This window comes from Urocitellus parryii, chromosome 1 (assembly GCF_045843805.1).
Source record: "Urocitellus parryii isolate mUroPar1 chromosome 1, mUroPar1.hap1, whole genome shotgun sequence".
NCBI classification, from domain to species: Eukaryota; Metazoa; Chordata; class Mammalia; order Rodentia; family Sciuridae; genus Urocitellus; species Urocitellus parryii.
In genome coordinates this window covers 163,546,645-163,569,008 of record NC_135531.1, presented here as the reverse complement: position 1 = coordinate 163,569,008, position 22,364 = coordinate 163,546,645, and the positions used below count along the sequence as shown (strand labels likewise).

The 22,364-nt window shown below is 34.4% G+C and overlaps 1 pseudogene; it reads right to left on the bottom strand.

Moving 5' to 3' along the window:
- Positions 1-3,174: 3,174 nt before the first annotated feature.
- The window catches only part of LOC144256620 (AP-1 complex subunit sigma-3 pseudogene), a 122,367-nt pseudogene continuing 103,177 nt past the window's right edge, over positions 3,175-22,364 (bottom strand).

Sequence of the window (22,364 nt, the reverse complement as noted above, 5' to 3'; positions counted from 1 at the left end):
TAAAGGGTAATTATTAGATATGATTTCATAGAATGTTAGGACAGCCAATGAAAGTGAATTTCAATGGTTTTCACTTTAAAATAAATAGCTCCAAATTGAAAGCTATGGCTTTCTAATCTTGATACTTTTAAAATTATCTCTCCGTTTCTAAAACCTCATTCCATGAGTTAAACCCTCAATCCTTTCTTAAGTGGAGAGCAAAAGGTCTACCTGGGAAGGTCCTGATCTTTTGCTAAGTAGATGTCAATGTGAATTCACAAGTCTTCCTACTTTTGAGGGATGGAAGAAATGCTGAAATGGCATTATCTATGCATGTTATGTTCTAACTTTTGAAATATACACATCCAGTTTGTTTCATGCTAGCCCTTATTTGGTAGGAAAAAATGACAAGGGGCCATTTCCCACTCTGTGCTCTAAGCCAAGTTTAAAGTGCTTGCTGTTAATATTTCAACAGAAGCCTTGAGTTTTGACAAGTTATGCCAAGTTCAGAATAAGATGAATAATGAACCGTGATGGGTAGTTGGTCTCATTTTCAGGGATTGCTTAGGAAAAGAGAAATACGCATAGTATTTCCTTGATGCAATTCAAAGTTTTTCAGCTAGGTCAGCCGATTTTCCTTGGAAGATAACACACTGATGTTCGACACCAGATCTTTTTTATTCCCAAATTTGCCTGAATGGAATATTCATTTCCTTTTCCAGGGAACCACATGGATCATGGATTTGTTTGGAAAATAGCTTCCTTCCCTGATCACTTTGTACTACTAAGTCCATTTCATCCTTTGTATTTATTTAAAAGTTCCCAATTCACTGGGTTTTTTTTTTCTCTCTACATAATTTGCGGTATATGCCTTGTTTCATTGACATAAATAAAAAGCAGTTTCTATCTCCGGGCTCATGTAGTGAAATCTCTACAGCAGTGATTGTCTCACCCCCATGGGACTCTCTTATGCTTCAACACTACCATTTTTCTTTTTTTAATTTTTTAAAATATTTTATTTGGAAGCATTATACAAGCTGAATGTTTATTGCCATTCCTTACACTTGGTACCCTTGTTATAATTATACAATACAAAGAAAACGTAATGACTATTTTCACCAAAACCCATAAAAGATGCCCCCCCAAATTCCTCAAACTTACCCCAGTGTGCCACAAAGACATAATCATTTTCTGTATGTGACAGGAAGTCTGAGAATATCTATGCATAGCTAGACAGTATCTAATATGGAATTATCCAGAACATATTTAGTACATTTAATGAGGTTCAAAAAATACCTTCATCCAAAAATAATGGAAAGGAACCAGAAAAACTGTGATATATTTACGTGAAAGTACAAAATCTTTTATAAAATTGTCTTGAAAAACAGAGTTTTACCATATTTACCAAAAAAAAGTTAAAGAACTAAAGAAACAGTAAACACGGTGATAAAAAATGATAAACTTCAGTCTGATGCCATAATTACAATCATATTATTAATTTGAGGAAATAGTTAAGAAGCCCAGTGATTATTCCATATACTCATCTGAACTATTTCCTTTAAATAATGGTTATATTGGGGAATTGGTCAAGTCAGCCCTCTGTTCTTGTACTCCCATCTTGCCTTTTTCCCTGAAGCACTCTACTGAGATGACCCACAGAGGACGTATTTCCATCGTGTTCTATGAGGGGGGTGCCATATGGAATCTGCTGGCTTGCCTTAAGAAAAGCACTAGGAGGCACTGACAGCTCCACTATGAGCGATACCAGCCCTCCAGAATCCCATTGAAAATGTAAAAAGGTAAGATTTCAGAGAAAGGCACCAAGACAGAACAGTGCAAGCTATTTCCCCATAATGTGTCGATCACATTTTTTTTTTTTTTTTTGGTGCTGAGGACTGAACCCAGGAGCACTTAACCACTGAGCCACATCCCTAGCCCTTTTTTATGTTTTATTTAGAGATAGGGTCTCGATGCATTACTTAGGGCCTCTCTAAATTGCTGAGGCTGGCTTTGAACTCAAAATCCTCCTGCCTCAACTTAATGAGCCACTGGGATTACAGGCATGTGCCACCAGGCCCAGCTCAGATCATATTTAATTCTACCTAGTCATGTAGAATTTTCATTCCAGGAAGCAATAAGGTAATATATTTACAGTAATGACAAGCAGAAAATCGGGGGAAGGGAGGAGGAAAATCATCCACCATTTATACTGCAATGAAAGCTAATAAATGCCCTTAGTAAGCCTAATAAGCAATGACTTAAAATATATTAAATTTACATTAAAAATATTTAAAATAAAACCTCTCAAGCAACTAAGAGTGCTTTTAACATAAGAGATTTTAAAAATAGTAGTAGCAATAATAATTATTGCATTGTTATTAATCCCTGATATACTATTTTTATAATAAAGAATGTCATAGACACTAGATCTCTGGATCTCTAAAAATCTTAATAAATATATAGAGTTTGTAGAAAACATAACCTTACTGGAATGTCCCTTATATTCAATTAAAAGGTAAAATTAAAACCTCAGCCTAGGTAGCAGCTCCTAAAGCCTCAAGAACACTTGTGAAGTTCTATACTTTCTTTGGTTATTGTCTCTAATTCCAATCCTCAAAAAATAAATGAATTCAGAACATTAAAATAAGATACATTGTATCTGGTCTGAAATTACAGTATTATTAAGTATTTGAAAAATATCCAGCATTAGGTATGAAGTCAACTATTAACATAAGTTTGAATTAATATATACTTTTAAAAATTAAATATCGAGGAAAGGCATTAATAATATATACTTTACTTTAAGAATCACAGGTTATCAACAATACAGTTTTCAACCTGTCAGTAGGAGGTCAAATTCAATGCAAATATATTGCAATCATTTTTTTTTTCAAAATTAGCTTTAAAATATCACATGGAGTTAAAATATTGCAAACAACTATTCATCCGTTGGGTTATTCAACAGTCGTTTCAAGAAACCAGGCACACAAAAGGTACTCATATATAGTATAATACAGATGTGTAGCAATTATAAATATATCATGTTAAATGACTTCAATTTGTGCTAGTTAACAAAGAATGCCTTTAAGTTATTTTTGGCATGGTGCCAGAGGCTTTGTCAAGACTGACTGTAAGGCATTGCTTGTTTGTAAATTTATAATTCATAGCATTCAGAGTCTTCAAGTAGATGAACAGTTAAAATGTAGGTTTGTTCATGTATTCTTCCATTGTCTCTTGTAACATATCAGAGTCTTCAATAGCTTTTTCAGAAGTTTTCTTGGATGTTTCCTGAATTTCTCCACCTATTATAAATTCATCAAGGATAAAATATGCCTTTTCAAAATTAAAGATAATATTCAGCTCGCAGACATTTCCAAAGTATTTGTCCAGCAACTCCACATAACGGTGAACGATCTTTAGTGTCAAAAGCTCATTGTCTTGATTTTCTACTGCACAGCAAAAATACAAACTAGCATACACCTTTTATAAACAAGTTTTAGCTCCTTCCAGTCAAGAAAACTGCTTGTCCTGTGACCACGAGAGGGAATAATCGGAACAATTTCCTGAGTGACCTTTTTCCTTTCTTTGTAGGGGAGGGTGGTGTACCCTTTCTGCAGCCGCAATTTCCCTGGTGGAATGAAGAGCAATATGAAATGTATCTTGGTGACCCGGCCGCCACCGCCCCTGTCCTGAAAGCCACTACCATTTTTCTTTACCAATTATCACCATCTCATACTCTCACATTTTTCTTTCCTTCCTACATGAGATTTCATGGAATTGCCCCAAGTCTCCTCCTCTCAAGATGTCTCTATCACTTTGACTGTATTATTTATTAGGAAAAAAATGTGAACTCTATTCAAATATAAAGCCACACCACCGTGACGTATACCCGAGTAGCCAGTACTTCTGGAGCTAATCTGACTACTATCTGGAGAGGTTCCACTTAACCACATAGCTTCACTTACTACCTGGCCATTTGGCAATGTCAGGAAAACCCACAGAATTTTTTCTTTTCACTCATCTAAATAGATCATTATTTCACACTTTCCAATCATTTTCTACTTCAGTATCTCTTATCATTTTCAGCTGGTAATCATAGCTGACAGCTGATATGCACAGATTGAATTATTGTGACACACATAGAGGCACAGTATGCATCTCCCTTTTATAATGATTTGTAAGCTTCTTGCTTATATATATATATGGTAAGACAGAGAGTCCCTGCTTCCTATAAAAACCCAACCCCTTTCATGTACTTAATGGCTCTGTTCCTGCAGTTGCTTTCCCTCCATCCACACCTCCAATCTCGTCTGCCTGGTTGGTTTTTGTTCTACAGAATCAGATTCAAGCAACATTCCAAATGAGCCCTTCTTCCTTTTTCTTGTTGTGTCTCTGGTTGAAGCCAACTTCTATGCAACTTTTACTGGAAAACCTCTTTGAAGAGTTGTCTTCTGAAAGTTCTGTACTTTGAATCTTCCTTCCCTCCATTAATGGCTTCAATTTGGAAAGGAGATGGTGGAGTTAATTTGTAAATTTGAAATGTTGATAAATGTTGCAAATCTGCCTTCCATTAAAATTATATTAAAGCATATTATCACCAACAGTGCTTATTCCCACCATATTCTTGTTATATTAGAAAGTTAATACAAATGTATGTTCTCATTGTGTGGCAAAAGCTCTTTAATATGGTATTAGACTTAAAAAGATTTTTTAATAGAAATTAAACTAAAATTTGGAAGGATTTACATTCATATATACTTTTATTTACTTCAAAAAAATTTTTTACACTTGGGAGGAAAAAAAATAAAGTAAATCCACAGAATTTATTTTCATTTTTTTATACTCATTTCTGAAAATAATAGCACAAATTCAAGGAAGAGTATCCACGTATATTCAGTTCCATTCCTATCTGCATTATTCAGCATATAAACTGCATTTATCAATTAGAAATTCATATTTTCTCTAACAAGAATTACTAATTCATTCTCCAATTACTTTCATGAATTTTGCAAGGAGACATACGTATTCTTGATATTTTAATCTTAAGATGCAAAAATATTTTAAGAAGTCAAAATACTACTAAATTTATATTTCAGTGTGCTCTGATGCATATTAGTAATAATACCTGTCAATTCACAAATTACAAAGGATGCTTAGTATAATTGATGAATTTTTCAATAATTCTGAAGGACATTAACACAATAGCAAATAAAGTTTTGTTTGGTGACCTGAAGAGCTGATGGTGGCATCTGTGGATCCTTTAATTCATTTTTTAATTGAGCAAACTTTACAATTTAAACCTTTGGCCAAATAATTAAACATAAAAACTGAAAGCAACCCTTGAAAATAAGTTAAACATCACAATTTCATCATCCTTTAAATTAAGAATTTCTTTGTGAAAAATCCAGCTTCATAAGATGTTCAGCAAATGATAATATTTGTGTCTCAGTAATTTATAATATTTAGTAAGTCTCTTTTTGAGATACAACAAAGATTTCCTTTTCTATTAGTGGACCGTATCAGAATACCAAAACACTCTCAGAAGGACATATGTTCAAGTTCACAAAATAATGACAATGATTGACAGTAAGGATTTTCAGGAGGTTCTTTTAGCCAAAGCATTTGGTTATAAAAACCTTCTGTGATTGATATACTGGTAAGTTGTACAGCTCTTAAGACAACAGAAGCCTAAGCCACAGGGGGAAATCATTAAAAAGTGACAATTTTAAGTGCTAATGAGACTGCGAAGCAAATGTAAGGATGTTAAAATTATTCATCTGTTTGAAAGTTAGTTTTCTCTTAGTAACCAAAGTTAAAGATGTGCATCATTTCCCGTTACTCAGAGATTCCATCCCTAATGATATACCCACAACCGGTGGTTTGATCTGGACTATGAGGACAAACATTCTATGGTAGTACTGTTTAAATATTAAAATACATTGAAATTTTAAAGTACATCATAGAGTTGAAAGAGTAAATAAAGCATAATTGGGGGGAGTTATGAGGAATTGAATTCAGGGGCACTCAACCACTGAGCCACATCCCCATCCCCATTTTGTATTTATTTAGAGACAGGGCCTCACTGAGTTGCTTAGAGCCTCTCTGTTGCTGAGACTGGCTTTGAACTCAGGATCCTCCTGTCTCAGCCTCCCAATCTTCTGGTATTACAGGTGTGTGCCACCACCCATGGCATAAAATTTTGATTTGATATAGTTAATACAGAAATATAAACCTCACACAACAATAAAAATGAATTCAACGTAGCTATATGCAACACTAAACTTAATAATATCAGGAACACTGAAAACAAAAGTTCTGAATTTCTAAGATTAGATAGAAAATAATTCCACTTACATGATTATAAAAAAATCAAGAAGTATCTTGTTTAGGCATATGAATATATGTGAATATATATATGAAATTATTAATGTAAACAAGAGAAAGATAAACAGAAAATTTAGAAGACTGGAGTAAAGGATACAAATGTTAGCATGAAGGGTCAGATTGTCTATTAACTTGTCTATTAACTCATCCGTGTCTGTGTTGCAAGAATCAGAAAAGGCCAGTTGAAAGTGTGAGGGTGGATAAGCATGTAGTTAAAATCTAAAAATATAGAAAAGCAAATAATGATGCATAATTTGCTAAGGTTTTTGCATCTCTACCTTACACAAAGCATAAAAGAGTATATTGTCCACTCTGCTGGACATGTCTTTGGGTATTCTCAGGTCCTACCTCCTTTTGGACTTTAATGTTTATATTTTTGAAATACATTTTTACAAATTTTATTGACCAGTCTTCCATGATCACTGGATTTCTGTTAGGTCCCACTAATAGAAGACACTAGAAGGAAGCAGAACCTTCTTTCTAACTTCAATACCATGGTTGTTGGATGGGGAGTGGGGAGATTCTTGACTAAGGAACCTGAGTAAAAGACACACTTTTGGTAGGTTCCAGCTTTGATGGGCATGACATCCCTTCAACAATCCAGGACGGTGGCAACGTCTCCAGGAGCACACCACAGGTTCTGGGGGAATGGGCTCTAGACAGCTGATTTGAGCCTTTTTGCATCCAAATGTCTTTTCTTCTTCCTTTTTGTTTATTTAGATCCTTCCAATACCACCTACTACTGTTTGTTTTTCTTGTTCTTCTAAAATGTAAGTACCAAATTTCTCATATTAAAATAATTTTTTAAAAAGTAATTGGGGTGCTTTTAAAATTTTATTTATTAACCTCAGACTAATCCATTGCCATTATCATTTCCTGTTCTAGTTTTGCTAAGGTTTTTGCATCTCTACCTTACACAAAGTGAGAAAGGAAGCCACTGTCTGGAATCAAGAATAAGAATTTGAGGGTAGAACTAGAAACTTGTGAGTGCTTTGTGGAGATCTTCTCAGGGTTACCTCATCTTTTAAGTATTGTGAATTTCTAAGAAATAAACCTTGGTACACTGCATATGTCTACTCCAAAGCAACCAGTTGAAATAAAGTTGATGTTAATTCTTACAGTGTGAGGTTGAACTTTTAAACATCTTATTGAATTATCTTTCATGAGAAGTTTATTTTCAATTCCAAGAAATGTGACTTCTTGGTAGAATGATGGTTGAAGTGGGCAGACGGCTTCTAATTCTTCCTAAATTTGGATCTCTATGCTTGAGAATATTGTTTTATGCAAAAGAAATTTGAGGGCATTATTAAACATGAGTTTTAAAGTTTTAACTATTAAAAAACACACCACTTCATGACAATAATTGGTGATTTGTGAATTTCTCCCTTGAGGCACTGACAAACAGGCATGAAATTTATAAATGATTGCCACTATTTTTGAATAATCCATTGCAGGACAATGTTTCAAACTATTTTAAAAATCCAATCCTGCTTAAATTGGTAAGAGTTGAATCCCAATGCATATAGTTGTAGTTTTATTCACAAAAGCATGTTAGGTTTTAAAACAAATGGTTGAATATTTTCATTTCTTCTGCTGTCTTCCAACATTAAACAATTAAATGTACCTACCTATTTCTTCAAGACAAATAGAAATAGGGAAATAGGAAAAAGCCATAATAAAGTTCTATTTGTGGGCAAATGTTGGGAAAACATAAAAAACATGGACTTTCCTCAGTCTGATACCTACTTCTCCACTCACAGAGTCATCCAAAAATAATGTGCATGAGGGCATATCTCCAAAGGAATGTATCTATAAAGACATTCTGGAATTCTCTCCAAGTTCATGAAACTCTAAAGATGTAGGAGGCTCAGACACAAATATTTCTGAATTTTCAAACCTTTCATTGCAAATAAAAGCTTTCAGACCATAAAAATCACAACAACAACAACAGTAACAGAATGTGAGGACCAATGGATACAAAATAGCCTAACTTGGGCTAGTGGCAGAAGAAATGTGTGCTTATAAGTACAATTGGATAATTTGACTCTCATTGGATTCAACTTCAAAATAAATCACCTTCCAAATAATAATATCAACCACTCAGACCATCAAAACTTTCCATTATACTTGCATTGTTTCTGTAAATTTGAAGCCAAAAGCAAGAAGTCAAAAAATTGAGAGAACATGATCTATCGCTGTGGTATTTGAGTTGGTAATTGTGCTTTCACAATATAGATTTGGATATGTGCTAAATAGTGCAAATACAAAAATACTGCACATCTGCCATCTTTCCCATCTCCTTCCTCATTACCCCTTTTTCTATACCCATAATGTGGATTAGTTCTTGTTGGGGATGTCTGGGGAAGACTTCACATACTGGGTTGTGTTTGAACTTCATCTTTAAAAACATTTAGGACCCTGACAATGTGGGAAGAGGGAAGACAAATCAAACAGAATGCACACAAGGGAACATAGGTGAAGGAACAGAATGCTTTTACAGAAGGACAAAATGCTTGACTGTGAAATATGTGAAACACTTGATGCAGGCAGAGAATGAGAATATAAAATGCTTAGCTTCTCAGGTGGGTGCCATGGTGAATGCGTGTAATCCCAGGGGCTTGAGTGGCTGAGGCAGGAGGATCATGAGTTCAAAGATAGCCTCAACAACTTTGGAACACACAGACTCTAAAGAAAATATAAAAAGGGTTGGGGAATGTGGCTCAGTGGTTAAGTGCCTCTGAGTTCAATCCTTGGTACCAAAAATAAAAAAAGTAAAAATAAAAATAAGAAATTTAAAAAGAAAATACTTAGCTTTTCATTTAGGATCAGTTCATAGATTTGGACAACAATAGATAAAGCAAGGATTCCTTCAAGAATATTTTAGCTGTTCAGGAATGATGAAAATCTCATGGCCGCAGTAATTACCAATAAGGTTCTAAGACAAATAAACAAAACAATTATTTTTTTTTGTATTTGGTATAGTTCCTGACAGCATTCCTGATAGGACTCTTTCATAGTCAACTGGCACCTACATTCTTTCTAAAGCAATAAATATAATATAATGTAACAGAATGAGCATGAGAAGTGTAAGGCAAGGGACAGAGAAACAAAATATTATTTGAAATCATAACTTGCCTGTCTGCATCCTTGGAAGAGGTGAGAAAACCCATAGAAAGACGAAATAAATGTTTTCTAAAGTAAACATTTAAGACCATCAGAATATGTCTAATAATTAAAATTTAAGCTAGGGAAATGACCTCTCAGACTAGGTATCTCTTACATTTATGATAACAATCTACAAATGCATATTCTGATGCAGTTCTCTTGAAACTAAGAATGGTATGCAATTATTTTCTTTTTTCATGTCAAGTTTCTGAATGGAAATGCAATTTATCTTTTGTGTCCAAAGAACTTTTAGAGGGTTTCAACCATGTATCCAACACATTCTTCTAAATCCTTAACTATAGCTCAGAAAAGAATAAACCTACATGGGTCATTTTTTTTTAATTCAAAATCTGAATGTCCCTACATTTTTAATATCCCAGAATGTCATGAAAACAGAGTACTGCCCCATGCCCCTTTTCTAGCTTAGTTTTTCATTGGTGTTCATTTAAGTTCCGGAGAAATTATCGTGGCAATCTAAAGGAATTTTACTCTCTTTCCCCTTGGGTAGAAGTAAACACAAATCATTTCTTTTCCATGGAAAGAACCAAAACAGTTTTTTTTTCCCATGTCAGTGAATAGAAAGAACCTTACCATGGTTCTCCTAAATCAAGCATGCTTTTTTGTCACTAAAATTAGCCATTACTTATAGTTGCATTGACAAACCCAATAAACCTGGCAGAAATACATACAAGTAGACTATAAAGCAAATTGAATAAAAGCTGACATAATCATGCTAGATTTTTACTCTTTTAGAAAAGTAAAAGACAAATTGTGAACAGCCACTTTTAAGAGAAATTATATTATACTATTAGAGAAAAATCACTTTATTTTAGCATGAAACTTTTCTGCCGTTATTTTTCTACCTCATTTACTCTACATTAGAGATATATTCTTTATTTTGTGAAACACACATATATGGTCTATAGCCTTTTTTTGTTTGTTTATTTATTTATTTATTTTTTTATTGGTTGTTCACAACATTACAAAGCTCTTGACATATCATAATTCATAGATTAGATTGAAGTGGGTTATGAACTCCCAATTTTACCCCAAATGCAGATTGCAGAATCACATCGGTTACACATCCACAATTTTACATAATGCACTATTAGTAATTGTTGTATTCTGCTACCTTTCCTATCCCCTACTATCCCCCCTCCCCTTCCCTCACATCTTCTCTCTCTACCCCATCTACTGTAATTCATTTCTCTCCTTGTTTATTTTCCCATTCCTCTCACAACCTCTTATATGTAATTTTGTATAGCAATGAGGGTCTCCCTTCATTTCCATGAAATTTCCCTTTTCTCTCCCTTTCCCTCCCATCTCATGTCTCTGTTTAATGTTAATCTTTTCTTCCTGCTATTCCTCCCTGCTCTGTTCATAGTTGTTCTCAGTATATCAAAGAAGACATTTGGTATTTGTTTTTTAGGGATTGGCTAGCTTCACTAAGCATAATCTGCTCTAGTGCCATCCATTTCCCTGCAAATTCCATGATTTTGTCATTTTTTAGTGCTGCGTAATATTCCATGGTGTATAAATGACACATTTTTTTTATCCATTCATCTATTGAAGGGCATCTGGGTTGGTTCCACAGTCTAGCTATTGTGAATTGTGCTGCTATGAACATCAATGTGGCAGTATCCCTGTAGCATGCTCTTTTAAGGTCTTCAGGGAATAGTCCGAGAAGGGCAATAGCAAGGTCAAATGGTGGTTCCATTCCCAGCTTTCCCAGGAATCTCCATACTGCTTTCCAAATTGGCTGCACCAATTTGCAGTCCCACCAGCAATGTACAAGTGTACCCTTTTCTCCACATCCTCGCCAGCACGTGTTGTTGTTTGACTTCATAGTGGCTGCCAATCTTACTGGAGTGAGATGGTATCTTAGGGTGGTTTTGATTTGCATTTCTCTGACTGCTAGAGATGGTGAGCATTTTTTCATGTACTTGTTGATTGATTGTATATCCTCCTCTGAGAAGTGTCTGTTCAGGTCCTTGGCCCATTTGTTGATTGGGTTATTTGTTATCTTATTGTCTAATTTTTTGAGTTCTTTGTATACTCTGGATATTAGGGCTCTATCTGAAGTGTGAGGAGTAAAAATTTGTTCCCAGGATGTAGGCTCCCTATTTACCTCTCTTATTGTTTCTTTTGCTGAGAAAAAACTTTTTAGTTTAAGTAAGTCCCATTTGTTGATTCTTGTTATTAACTCTTGTGCTATGGGTGTCCTATTAAGGAATTTGGAGCCCGACCCCACAATATGTAGATTAGAGCCAACTTTTTCTTCTATCTGACGCAGAGTCTCTGATTTGATATCAAGCTCCTTGATCCATTTTGAGTTAACTTTTGTGCATGGCGAGAGAAAGGGATTCAGTTTCATTTTGTTGCATATGGATTTCCAGTTTTCCCAACACCATTTGTTGAAGATGCTATCCTTCCTCCATTGCATGCTTTTAGCCCCTTTATCAAATATAAGATAGTTGTAACTTTGTGGATTGGTCTCTGTGTCCTCTATTCTGTATCATTGGTCAGCCTGTTTTGGTACCAGTACCATGCTGTTTTTGTCACTATTGCTCTGTAATATAGTTTTAAATCTGGTATCGCTATACCACCTGATTCACACTTCCTGCTTAGAATTGCTTTTGCTATTGTGGGTCTTTATTTTTCCATATGAATTTCATGATTGCTTTATCTATTTCTACAAGAAATGCCATTGGTATTTTGATTGGCATTGCATTAAACCTATAGAAAACTTTGGTAATATCGCCATTTTGATAATATTAGTTCTGCCTATCCATGAACAGGGTATATTTTTCCATCTTCTAAGATCTTCTTCTACTTCTCTCTTTAGGGTTCTATAGTTTTCATTGTATAAATCTTTCACCTCTTTTGTTAGGTTGATTCCCAAGTATTTTATTTTTTTGGAGGATATTGTGAATGGAGTGTTTTTCCTCATTTCCGTTTCAGAAGTTTTGTCACTGATATACAGAAATGCCTTTGATTTATGCGTGTTGATTTTATATCCTGCCACTTTGCTGAATTCATTTATTAGTTCTAGTAGTTTCTTTGTAGACCCTTTTGGGTCTTCTAGGTATAGAATCATGTTGTCCGCAAATAGTGATAATTTAAGTTCTTCTTTTCCTATTTTTATGCCTTTAATTTCTTTAGTCTGTCTAATTGCTCTGGCCAGTGTTTCGAGAACTATATTGAATAGAAGTGGTGATAGAGGGCATCCCTGTCTTGTTCCAGATTTTAGAGGGAATGCCTTCAATTTTTCTCCATTCAGAATGATGCTAGCCTGAGGCTTAGCGTAGATAGCTTTTACAATGTCAAGGTAAGTTCCTGTTATCCCTAGTTTTTCTAATGTTTTGAACATAAAGGGATGCTGTACTTTGTCGAATGCTTTCTCTGTGTCTATCAAGATGATCATTTTTAAAAATATTCTTTCCACACAGTATTGAATCCCACTGTTCTTTTTTCCTTCACTCTATTATCCATATTTATATAAATGCTTTCATAAAGTGGAACATATATAATATCATTCTATAGATTTTTGTGTCTTTGTATTTCTCCAAATTCAATGACTTCTCTAATAACCTATTTTACCATCTAATTTTAGAACCCATCTGATGCTGAAGTTTTACCCTAATACAAATAAGTGTTCCACATGTATATATAGACATTAATGGAAAGCTAGTATTTTTCTTAATTCTACACAGATAGTTACATATTCATTCCAAGATTTTAAATGGTTAGATTAAAAACAAACAAACAAACAACAACAACAACAGAAAGAGGGCAGTCAATAGAAGCACAGGGCCTCAGGACCTGTCTCTTGGTCCCAACAGCTCTGTATTTGCTTTACATCCTCAAGTGTCTGTTACAAGGAAGTGATGAGCTGGTGTCATTAACATTCTGTTAGCATGAAGGATTTACTTCTTCCAGTAGTGCAATCAGACCATGAGAATCTCAAATTCTCTCTTTGGTGCTCAGAGAATAACAGAACAGTCTCTCCAACAAATACTCGGAAACTGTGAACTTTAGCACAGGTTAATGAGACACTTCAAAAAGCGTTCAGTGAAAGTGATGACTGAAAAATAAAGTATTTGTGGTTCGCTCAGGTAGTAGTTGAGTTGTCCTTTTATGTATTTTTCTATCTGTATTGTTTTGCTCTCAGGGATTTGCACTAAAGCAATCCATTTGTTGTTGCAAATCAAGCTAGAAATATTATAGAATATATCATAATATCTTTAGTGGTTATTTGAGATCTATAGAATTTCCCTTTTGAGACTAAGAGGTAAATTAGATCCAGAATATCTTTGCTAAGTAGAACTTCCAGAGTTATGAATGTAATGTGTGCTATTATTAAAAATGTGGGGAAATTATTTAAACAGTTATTTCACTTATTCATATTTGATTGATGGTATAAAAACCTTGCTTAATTTTTATATACCACTTACTTCAACTTCCCATATTTTATTACTTTATATGTACAAAGCTTGAAGCAATATGGTTCCTAAAAATCTAAGTGTCTATTTTTATGAGAAATAATGAAAAAATTTTATGATTTGCTTCTTGAAAATCTAGGTGTCTATGTTTATGAGAAATTATGAATAAAATTAACTGCACAGGACTAGAAACTTAGAGCTTTGGGAAGATTTGAGACAGGAAAAGCACGTCACTGAGGTACAAAAAAAAAGTCTTTCAAATCAGTCAATATATGCACATGTCAGCTGTTTCAACAACCACAAGCCAAATATCACATAGTTTTAAGTGAATTATATTTTATCGGAAAAATGAGTTCATTTTAAAATTCTTGTTATAATGTGTGATGATTTCTGAAAGCAAGACTGACTTATATGGGTAAATGTCCTTAAGTGGCCTTTTCTCAAACCTAAAATATTCAAACAATCTTCAGTTTCCTCTTTTAAAACTTTCTTGCATGTGTCCCTGAACACACGTATGATTTAAGAATACCTGTAGAGAGCACAATATCCAGGTTCCAACATAACACCAGTGGAGCACCACTGAAGACCTTGTTCCTAAAAATCTAGGTGTCATCCTCCCCTCTCATCAAGACAAACATTCTCTCTGAGTCTCCCCAGAATAGAGGAAAGTCTTCCCTCCATTCTTCCCAGACTGTGGGCTTCCAATCTCAAGTGACTTCGCCCTGGTTGTTCTCATACTTTACTAGGCAAAAATAACAAATGAAACATTTTTTGAAACCTGGAATCCTCGGTTCTATTTGCCAGTTGCATTGTGATTTTATTCATTCTGAGTGAAGTTTCAGAATCTGTTGGCTTCTTGTCTTTTGAGAGGGTACTGCAGGTGTTTTTAACTCATTTAAAAAAAAGTCTTGCAAATTCCCTTGTTTATAGATTAACTAACTTGTTTGTCTGTCATGCTTGAGGCCCTGAGTTCCATTTCCAGCCCTGCAATAACAAAATAACAGCAGAAAAAAAGTAACTAGAACTTTATTTTTCTCTTAAATACTTTTTCCATTCTGGGATTTAAAATAATTCATTACAGAATAAAAATCCATTCTCTCTTAGAGTGAAGCTTAGGGCTCTCTGTGCTCCAGTCCTTGTCCATATCTCCAGGCTCACTCTTATTTCCTAATACCCGTCAGGCTTCTTATTCATACACTCTTTTTTTAAATATATTTTTTAGTTGTAGGTGGACCCAATGCCTTTATTTTATTAGTTGATTTTTACGTGGTGCTGAGGATCAAACCCAGTGCTTCACATGTGCTAGGTGAGAACTCTACCACTGAGCCACAACCCCTTATACATACATTCTTAATCTGGCTAGCTCCCTCTCTTTTTTTCTATGCTTATTATATTATATTAGCATTCAATCAAATGCTACATTCCTCAGCATGTCTTTCCTAATTTTTATCATTTGGATTAGGTTTACTTTTTCTTCAATATCATCCAGTGATACTTCTACTTATTTTAAAATATTTGGTCTGTTCAAGTCTTTGCCTTCCACTATTTTTTAAGTTAATGGTTTTGTATGTTGGTTTTATGTCCTGCAAACTTTTTTTAATATTTATTTTTTAGTCATAGTTGGACACAATACCTTTATTTTATTTATTTATTTTCATGTGGTGCTGAGGATCGAAGCCAGGACCTCACATGTGCTAGGCAAGCGCTCCACCGCTGAGCCACAGCCTCAGCCCCTTCCACTAGTTTTTGAATGCCAAATCCATAGTATTTGGCACAGGGCCTGCCAAGTATTAGGTACTGAATAAGCTCAATGAAATTGAATAAATAAATAAAGTTAGTTAGGTCCTCTTGTCTGATATTTTTAAACACAGATGTTTTTAGCAAATACATATTAGCCGTGTTATTTGTAGTATAGACTATGACAAAGAAACTGATTCCTAAATCTCAATAGGTTATTACAATAAATGTTTATTTTTTTTCTCATACAATATGGTCAAAGTGGATTGGTCAGAACTTCACCATACATTAACACTGAAAAATACAGGCACATAAATGCTCTGAAATTTTAATAGGAGGCATGAAGCTTTCTTAGAGGAATTCTCCTGAATGGCTCTTGCCACTTTATTCATGAGCCATTAGCCATAGATTGGCACACACTGCCTGATCTTCCAGAGCTGGAAGGATGGGGTAGCCCATGGATATGTGTCAAAGGGTACATATCTCTATCATAACTTGGCTCACATGTATGACTCCTGAGATTGGCTGTATTGTTTTCATACAAGCCATAGTTAATTGAAAACTTGGCAATCATTTAATCAGAACAGTCCCAATGAGAAACTTTTTCTAAATTATTTCATCTACTATGGATGATCATAGAACTAAGAACTAGTGTAATCATTAATTCCTCTGTTTATTCTTTTCATTTATTTAAAACCAGTGGATTAACTTAATTTCATTGTCCTTCATGTTTTAATCAAGTTAACTTTGATGGTTCTATGTTGGTGTGTGTTTAACTTATAAATACCTTTATGTGATGATGTGTATGCCAAGCATATTCAGTCCATCAGTTGGAGGATCTTGGTGTTCTTACAACTGAACTTGGCCTTGCTCATTTTATATGGGGTGTGTTGGGAAAAGCCAATGTAAACAGAGGCAATTTCTCAAAACACCTTGTAATATGGTTCCTCAAAATAGATGATTTTGCTATCTGCCATCTCTCTTACGGTTTATAATATCTTTAGTAGTTTAATCTTATATAGATACTTTGGTAGTTTGGAATCTTTACCAATCAAAACTAATTATAAAGAAATTATATTTAACTCCTTGCCTGTTAAAATTTAACAACTCCTGGGACCTGAGACAGGTGCCATTGTTCTGTGTAAGTTTCAGCCACATTTTATTGATTAAACTATTGTCCAATATCAGCACAATGTACAAAGTTTCAAAGAATGATGCAAACTAGAACTTGTAGTTGCCAGAACTTGGATAATTTTTGTATGTTTCTTAGTTCTCCACTGGTTGAAATTCAAATAATATTTTTATCAATTGGTAGCAATAATAAATTCAAAATAAAAGAGGAATTGGGACAACATTATTTTATGAGTCCATTTAGTATCATAGTGGAAATAAGCCACTTTTCTATTTTGAGCAGAAAAATCAAACCAATACTCTGGAGAACAATACTGATTCTAGTGTGTATGACCTGATTTCCCTGAGTGAAGTGATGATTAATAATCCACTTTAGATTATGAGAGGAACTGAGGAGTAACCCTGTAAAATGGCTTGCTTTTGTATTAAAGTCCACCTGAAATTAAGAAATTAAGGACTACAGTTTTAAACTTCTGCATGTGATTCCACATAATAGTGCTATTATTTAGTTGTTGCAACATACATATGCATGCCATCTATGCACATAACATAGTTTAATAAAGTCATTCCCCAGGGCCACCCCTGTCTCTTCTCTCCACATCCATCTCTTTTCTCTACTTTGCTGGTTTCTCTTCTATTTTTATGAGGTCCCTTTTTAAACTTTTTTTTTCTCCAGCTTCTACATTAGAGAGAAAATATATGACCCTAAACTTTCTGAATCTGGCTTATTTTGCTTAACATAATTCTCTAGTTCCATCCATTTTCCTACAAATGACATAATTTCATTCTTCTTTTTGGCTAAGACACATTTTCTTTCTTTATTCTTTTGTAAATTTTAAATGCTACTCTCTCAAGGTAAAGGACTCTAAAAAACAGTGTGGTTGTATTGACCATCTGAATGATTCTATCTTCACTGTTTTCTTTATCTCCTTTTTATTTGGGGGGAGGTAAAAGATGGAAAATTTGATATTTGGAGTTAAGTATAAGAAAAACCAAAAGTTATTTTCTTAATGACAACTTGATAAGTCAGTTTACAAGGCACAAAGAAACAACTTTGAAACTTTATTCTTTATTTACAGCTCCACTAGATTTGTGTTTTCTGATTTCATTCTAGTTTCTGACATGCAGATCTTTCTCAAGGAACAAGCTCTGTGATCAAGTAGGTGTGACTTACATAGTGCATTCTGTTTAGAGGGATATAATATGCATTTTCATATTCAAGATAAATTACAGTTTCTTCTTCCTTTGGTGAGAACTACATTGCATTTTGCTTAAATCAACAAAGACACACTTTTTCTGCTTTGGTTTATACACTTTTATTAGCACTTCCCAGAGAAGAGCTTTCAAATAGTTCTCTGCCATGTGCAGTAAGTAGGTATCTGCACAGTAGTGAGATGGGCATTGCTGGCAGACCCATTCCCCATTCACCTGTGGTCCTGGTAGGTGAGAGGAATGCAGTGATGGACCAGCTGTTACAGTGAATGACCTAGATGTGCACACGGAATCAATCCACTGTTGTTTTCCATCATTCTCCATCACTTACTCTGACTCAGTTTGTTAAAAAATGATTGTACTGTTATATTTTCTGAACTGACACATAAAACTATTTCAGCTTATTGCTCAAATAGCAGGGTAGGAATATTACATGCGGGAGTCGGTGTCGTGTTTCACTTGGCACCACAGAGTAGCTGACTATCTGAATGTGCACATTTACGGCACTTATTTCTGGGGACCCAGGTGGTTGTCCTCAATATGAATGAGAACTTGATCTCATGCAGTGCTGCCTTCCTGCTTCTCATTTGTTCAAATGGAACAGATCATAATGTTCTTTTACAAAAAATCTTTTACTTTTATTCATAGAAATAGCATTTCAGTTAGTTATTAGGTTCAGACTAGTAATTTCAAGAGAGATCACTAGGACTTAAATATATAACATATAGGCGGAATGTTATTTTTACATTTTCATTGTGATTTTGGTATAGCTTTTAAGTAATAAAATATAGTTATGTTAATGTAGATACCCATATTCTGGGTATTAAGTCAATCAGACTTCAATACATAAAATCCAAAAGGGATAATTAGAGTGCATTAAAGGAAGCTAAACTTTAAACCTATCTCCAATTTATTAAGAAAAAGACATTGAAAATACCCAGATAAAGGTCTTTTGTATAAAAATCATCAAAATTTCATGTTCAAAAAAGAGAATAAACAGTGAAAATCTACATAAATTCTATTCTCTAAAGGATTCTGAGTATTACTTGAGTATATATAAGGAAAAATTCAGAGTGCTTTCCATGTTTGCAATGGCGATATCATGAACAGGTGGTGTCTTTTTCTCATACGGAAGTGCATGCACATAATTATGATTTGATCATATCCTTAAGGGCAACAGCACAACTGTTACCTTATACCCTATAAGTACACTTATGTATTAGAGAGATCTGCCAAGAGTAGATTTTGGAACCAAGTTTACAACTTAAGACCAATAGAAGAAGATTTTTTTTCCTTCTGCTTCTAAAAGGAAAAATCAAGAATAATTTCTCCTGATGACCATCAAGGGAAAGTTTTATCAATTATCTGGGTAATCAGTATTAGTGTTACCAAATTAATCAAAATTTCATGTTCAAAAAAGAGAATGAACAGTGCTATTTTGAGGCAGAAAATGAAAAGAAAATTTGTGTGTTTTTTTGTCTATTTTAAGAAGTGGTTTATGGTTTGACAATAGAGTATGAAGCTATATTACTCTATTTCTGTACATTTGAGGGGAGTTTCCATGCAATGCCTACTGTAGGACTTCTTATATCACCAAATGATACAAGAATCTGTTCATTCTCTTTTTCAGTGCTGGGGATTAAAACCAGGACCTCAAGCATGCTAGGCAAGTGCACTACCACTGAAGTCAATCAACCCCGGCCCTAAATGCACTGTTGAATACTATTGTATGAATTAGCTGAGTAGAACTGCAGAGCATGCTTCATAATGTTATACTTACTGTTATACAACCATGACATGGAGTTGAATCTTAAGTTATTGCGTACCTGGACAAGGAGTAGACAGGAATTAATTAAAGGTCTTTGATTTAGAATTTTACTTATATGATTAATTTCTTGTACTTCTATTTTTGTTTATTAATTTATCCAAAACATATTGATTTATAGGACCTAACAGATATTTTGTACTAGATGTTAAAGATCAGAGATAGCATCTCTGACCTCTGGTGACCTCTGGTGACCTCTGGACCAGTGGGAGGCAGAGAGATCCGGAGTTCTTTCATTCTGTATAAAAGGCTATGAATGCAGAAAGCACAGGGTGCATAGAAGTGATACTCATAAGTAACACAATTAAGTCTAGGGGTAGCAGGATAGGCCTCTCAGGAAGGTGAAGATTACCTCAACCATGCAGGGAGGTAGTGGAGCAAGGAGTGTGGAGGATGTAAGAAGCAAGTTGGGAGGAAGAGAGAACAGTTAGAAAGTGATGTAGTAATATAGGAATACTGTGTATTGTTGTATCGTGTACATGTATGAACAGGTATCAGTGAATTCCACCATTATATATCATCACAATGCACAAAATAATATGGAAAAATTAAAAATAAGTATGAGAATTCCTGGTTCTTACTTTATCTGGGTTGATGTCAGCCCTTTGAAATATAAAAAAGAAATAACTAGGAACTGATTAGAAGAGGGATAGAAAGATGAGCTTCTGTTCAAAGTCTTTCCCCACCAGGTGAGGAGTTGATGAACAAACTAGAGGGTCACCAGGCAGCCCTTAGTGGGCCACTTCTGAGTAAGAGTAGAGAGACATGACTCAAATTATTTTGATACTTTCATTTAGGTCCCTCCAAATGTTCCCAAGAATGTTGGGCTCAGTACTGTATCTGAGTTCCTTAGAGAGTACTGACTACAGTGAGTGAACAAATCCAATTTGGCAAACTGATTGAAATTTGTATTTGTATATATAAAATATCACAGGAAGATGGATCATGGATCATATAGAAGAGTGATCATAGAGCATAGTGAAGTGAAGTTATGGTGAAAATGTTATTTTTATAATTGTCCTTAGCTATTTACTCAGATAATTATAAAAGCTCAGCAGAAAAATTTTCTTCTTTGCCTATAAGTCCAGAATATTTGTTACAACATATGATTGATCAAATCATCTGCATAAAAATATTCATATCAAAGTTATTTTATCTGTACTTACCTAGCACACCAGATATAAAGAACTCCATAGCATTTGAACCTTCACTTTTAATATTTTTGCTGAGATAATAAAGGATCAAAGATAGAAATAGCAAGAACTGATAGAACATCTAAGCTCAGTACATTTCACTAGGGAATTTTTTGGTCTATTTTGGGTAGATTTTAATCCACAACTTGGTTAAAAAATATTCTTTCTCTGAATACATTTATCAAAGCATCAGGGTACATAAAAGTTCACTGAATTTATTTTTAAAAACCATAGAAAACCTCCCCTGTTCTTTATCTTATCTGAGTTTTCCTTTGCTTCCAAAATGGACTTCAATGTCATATTCTCACAGAAAAGTATGGAGTACTAAACATTAACCAAAATTTAACAGAAGTGGAAGAGATACATGGAAATATAACTGAAAGAGCTTAAGATAAGTCATTAGATATATTTACCAATAAAGTGAAGTTGCCAAAGATAACAGCAAAAGAGTAAACTGAACATTATTGGACTGTGCAGTTATTTTATAATGTCTTTACATAGTACAGCTAATTGGAAGCTAACTCCCATCCAACTGTACATGAGACAGGTGGTTTGCCTTTAGCAACTCACTCAAGTCATAAAGCAAGATAGTGGTGATGCTGGGAACAGACTGTTCCACGTCCCAGGGAAAGCACATAATCTCTAAAAGGCTATCATGTTGTTCTGAAAGGGAATGTGTCAGGCTTTGACACCATTGGTTAGTTTGCAATGTTAGTGATCTTTGTTTGGCATTTTCTTACCTGATGAATAAGTTTCCCAATCACGAAGACTATTTCTTAATATATCTGCGTTTATTTATTGCCATGTATTTCATTCTTAGAATTTGTTTATTGAGTAACCAAAAGGGAAAATATTTAAACATATAACCCTGTGAACAACAAATCCAGTATATTTATTTTCACATATTAGGAATTTGAAATCTAGAAAGATAAAATATGGTAGTTTCAAAATCAAAATGGTAATATGGTTTCTCTGCCACTAGGCTATAAGACTCCTGAAATCCAGGGTACTCCCCAATCTACCCTTTTATTTGCAAGAAGTCTGTTTCCTGTAGTTTTGAGTTGTTGCTGGTTGTGTGCTGCTTTTCAATTCAAGAGTTTCTGTTTTGTTTAGATTTTGCATTGTTTCTGATGACCCCAATTGTTCATCGACTTCATGACATCATCTTTCTTCTTAAATTCCATTAACACGCTCATGCTACATGAAGAGTTGTGCAAATGTTGATGGAACTCTGGTCTCTGATAAAATCCCACTTTTCCCTGGGCTCTTTTACTCATTATACCATAAGGTAGTGGT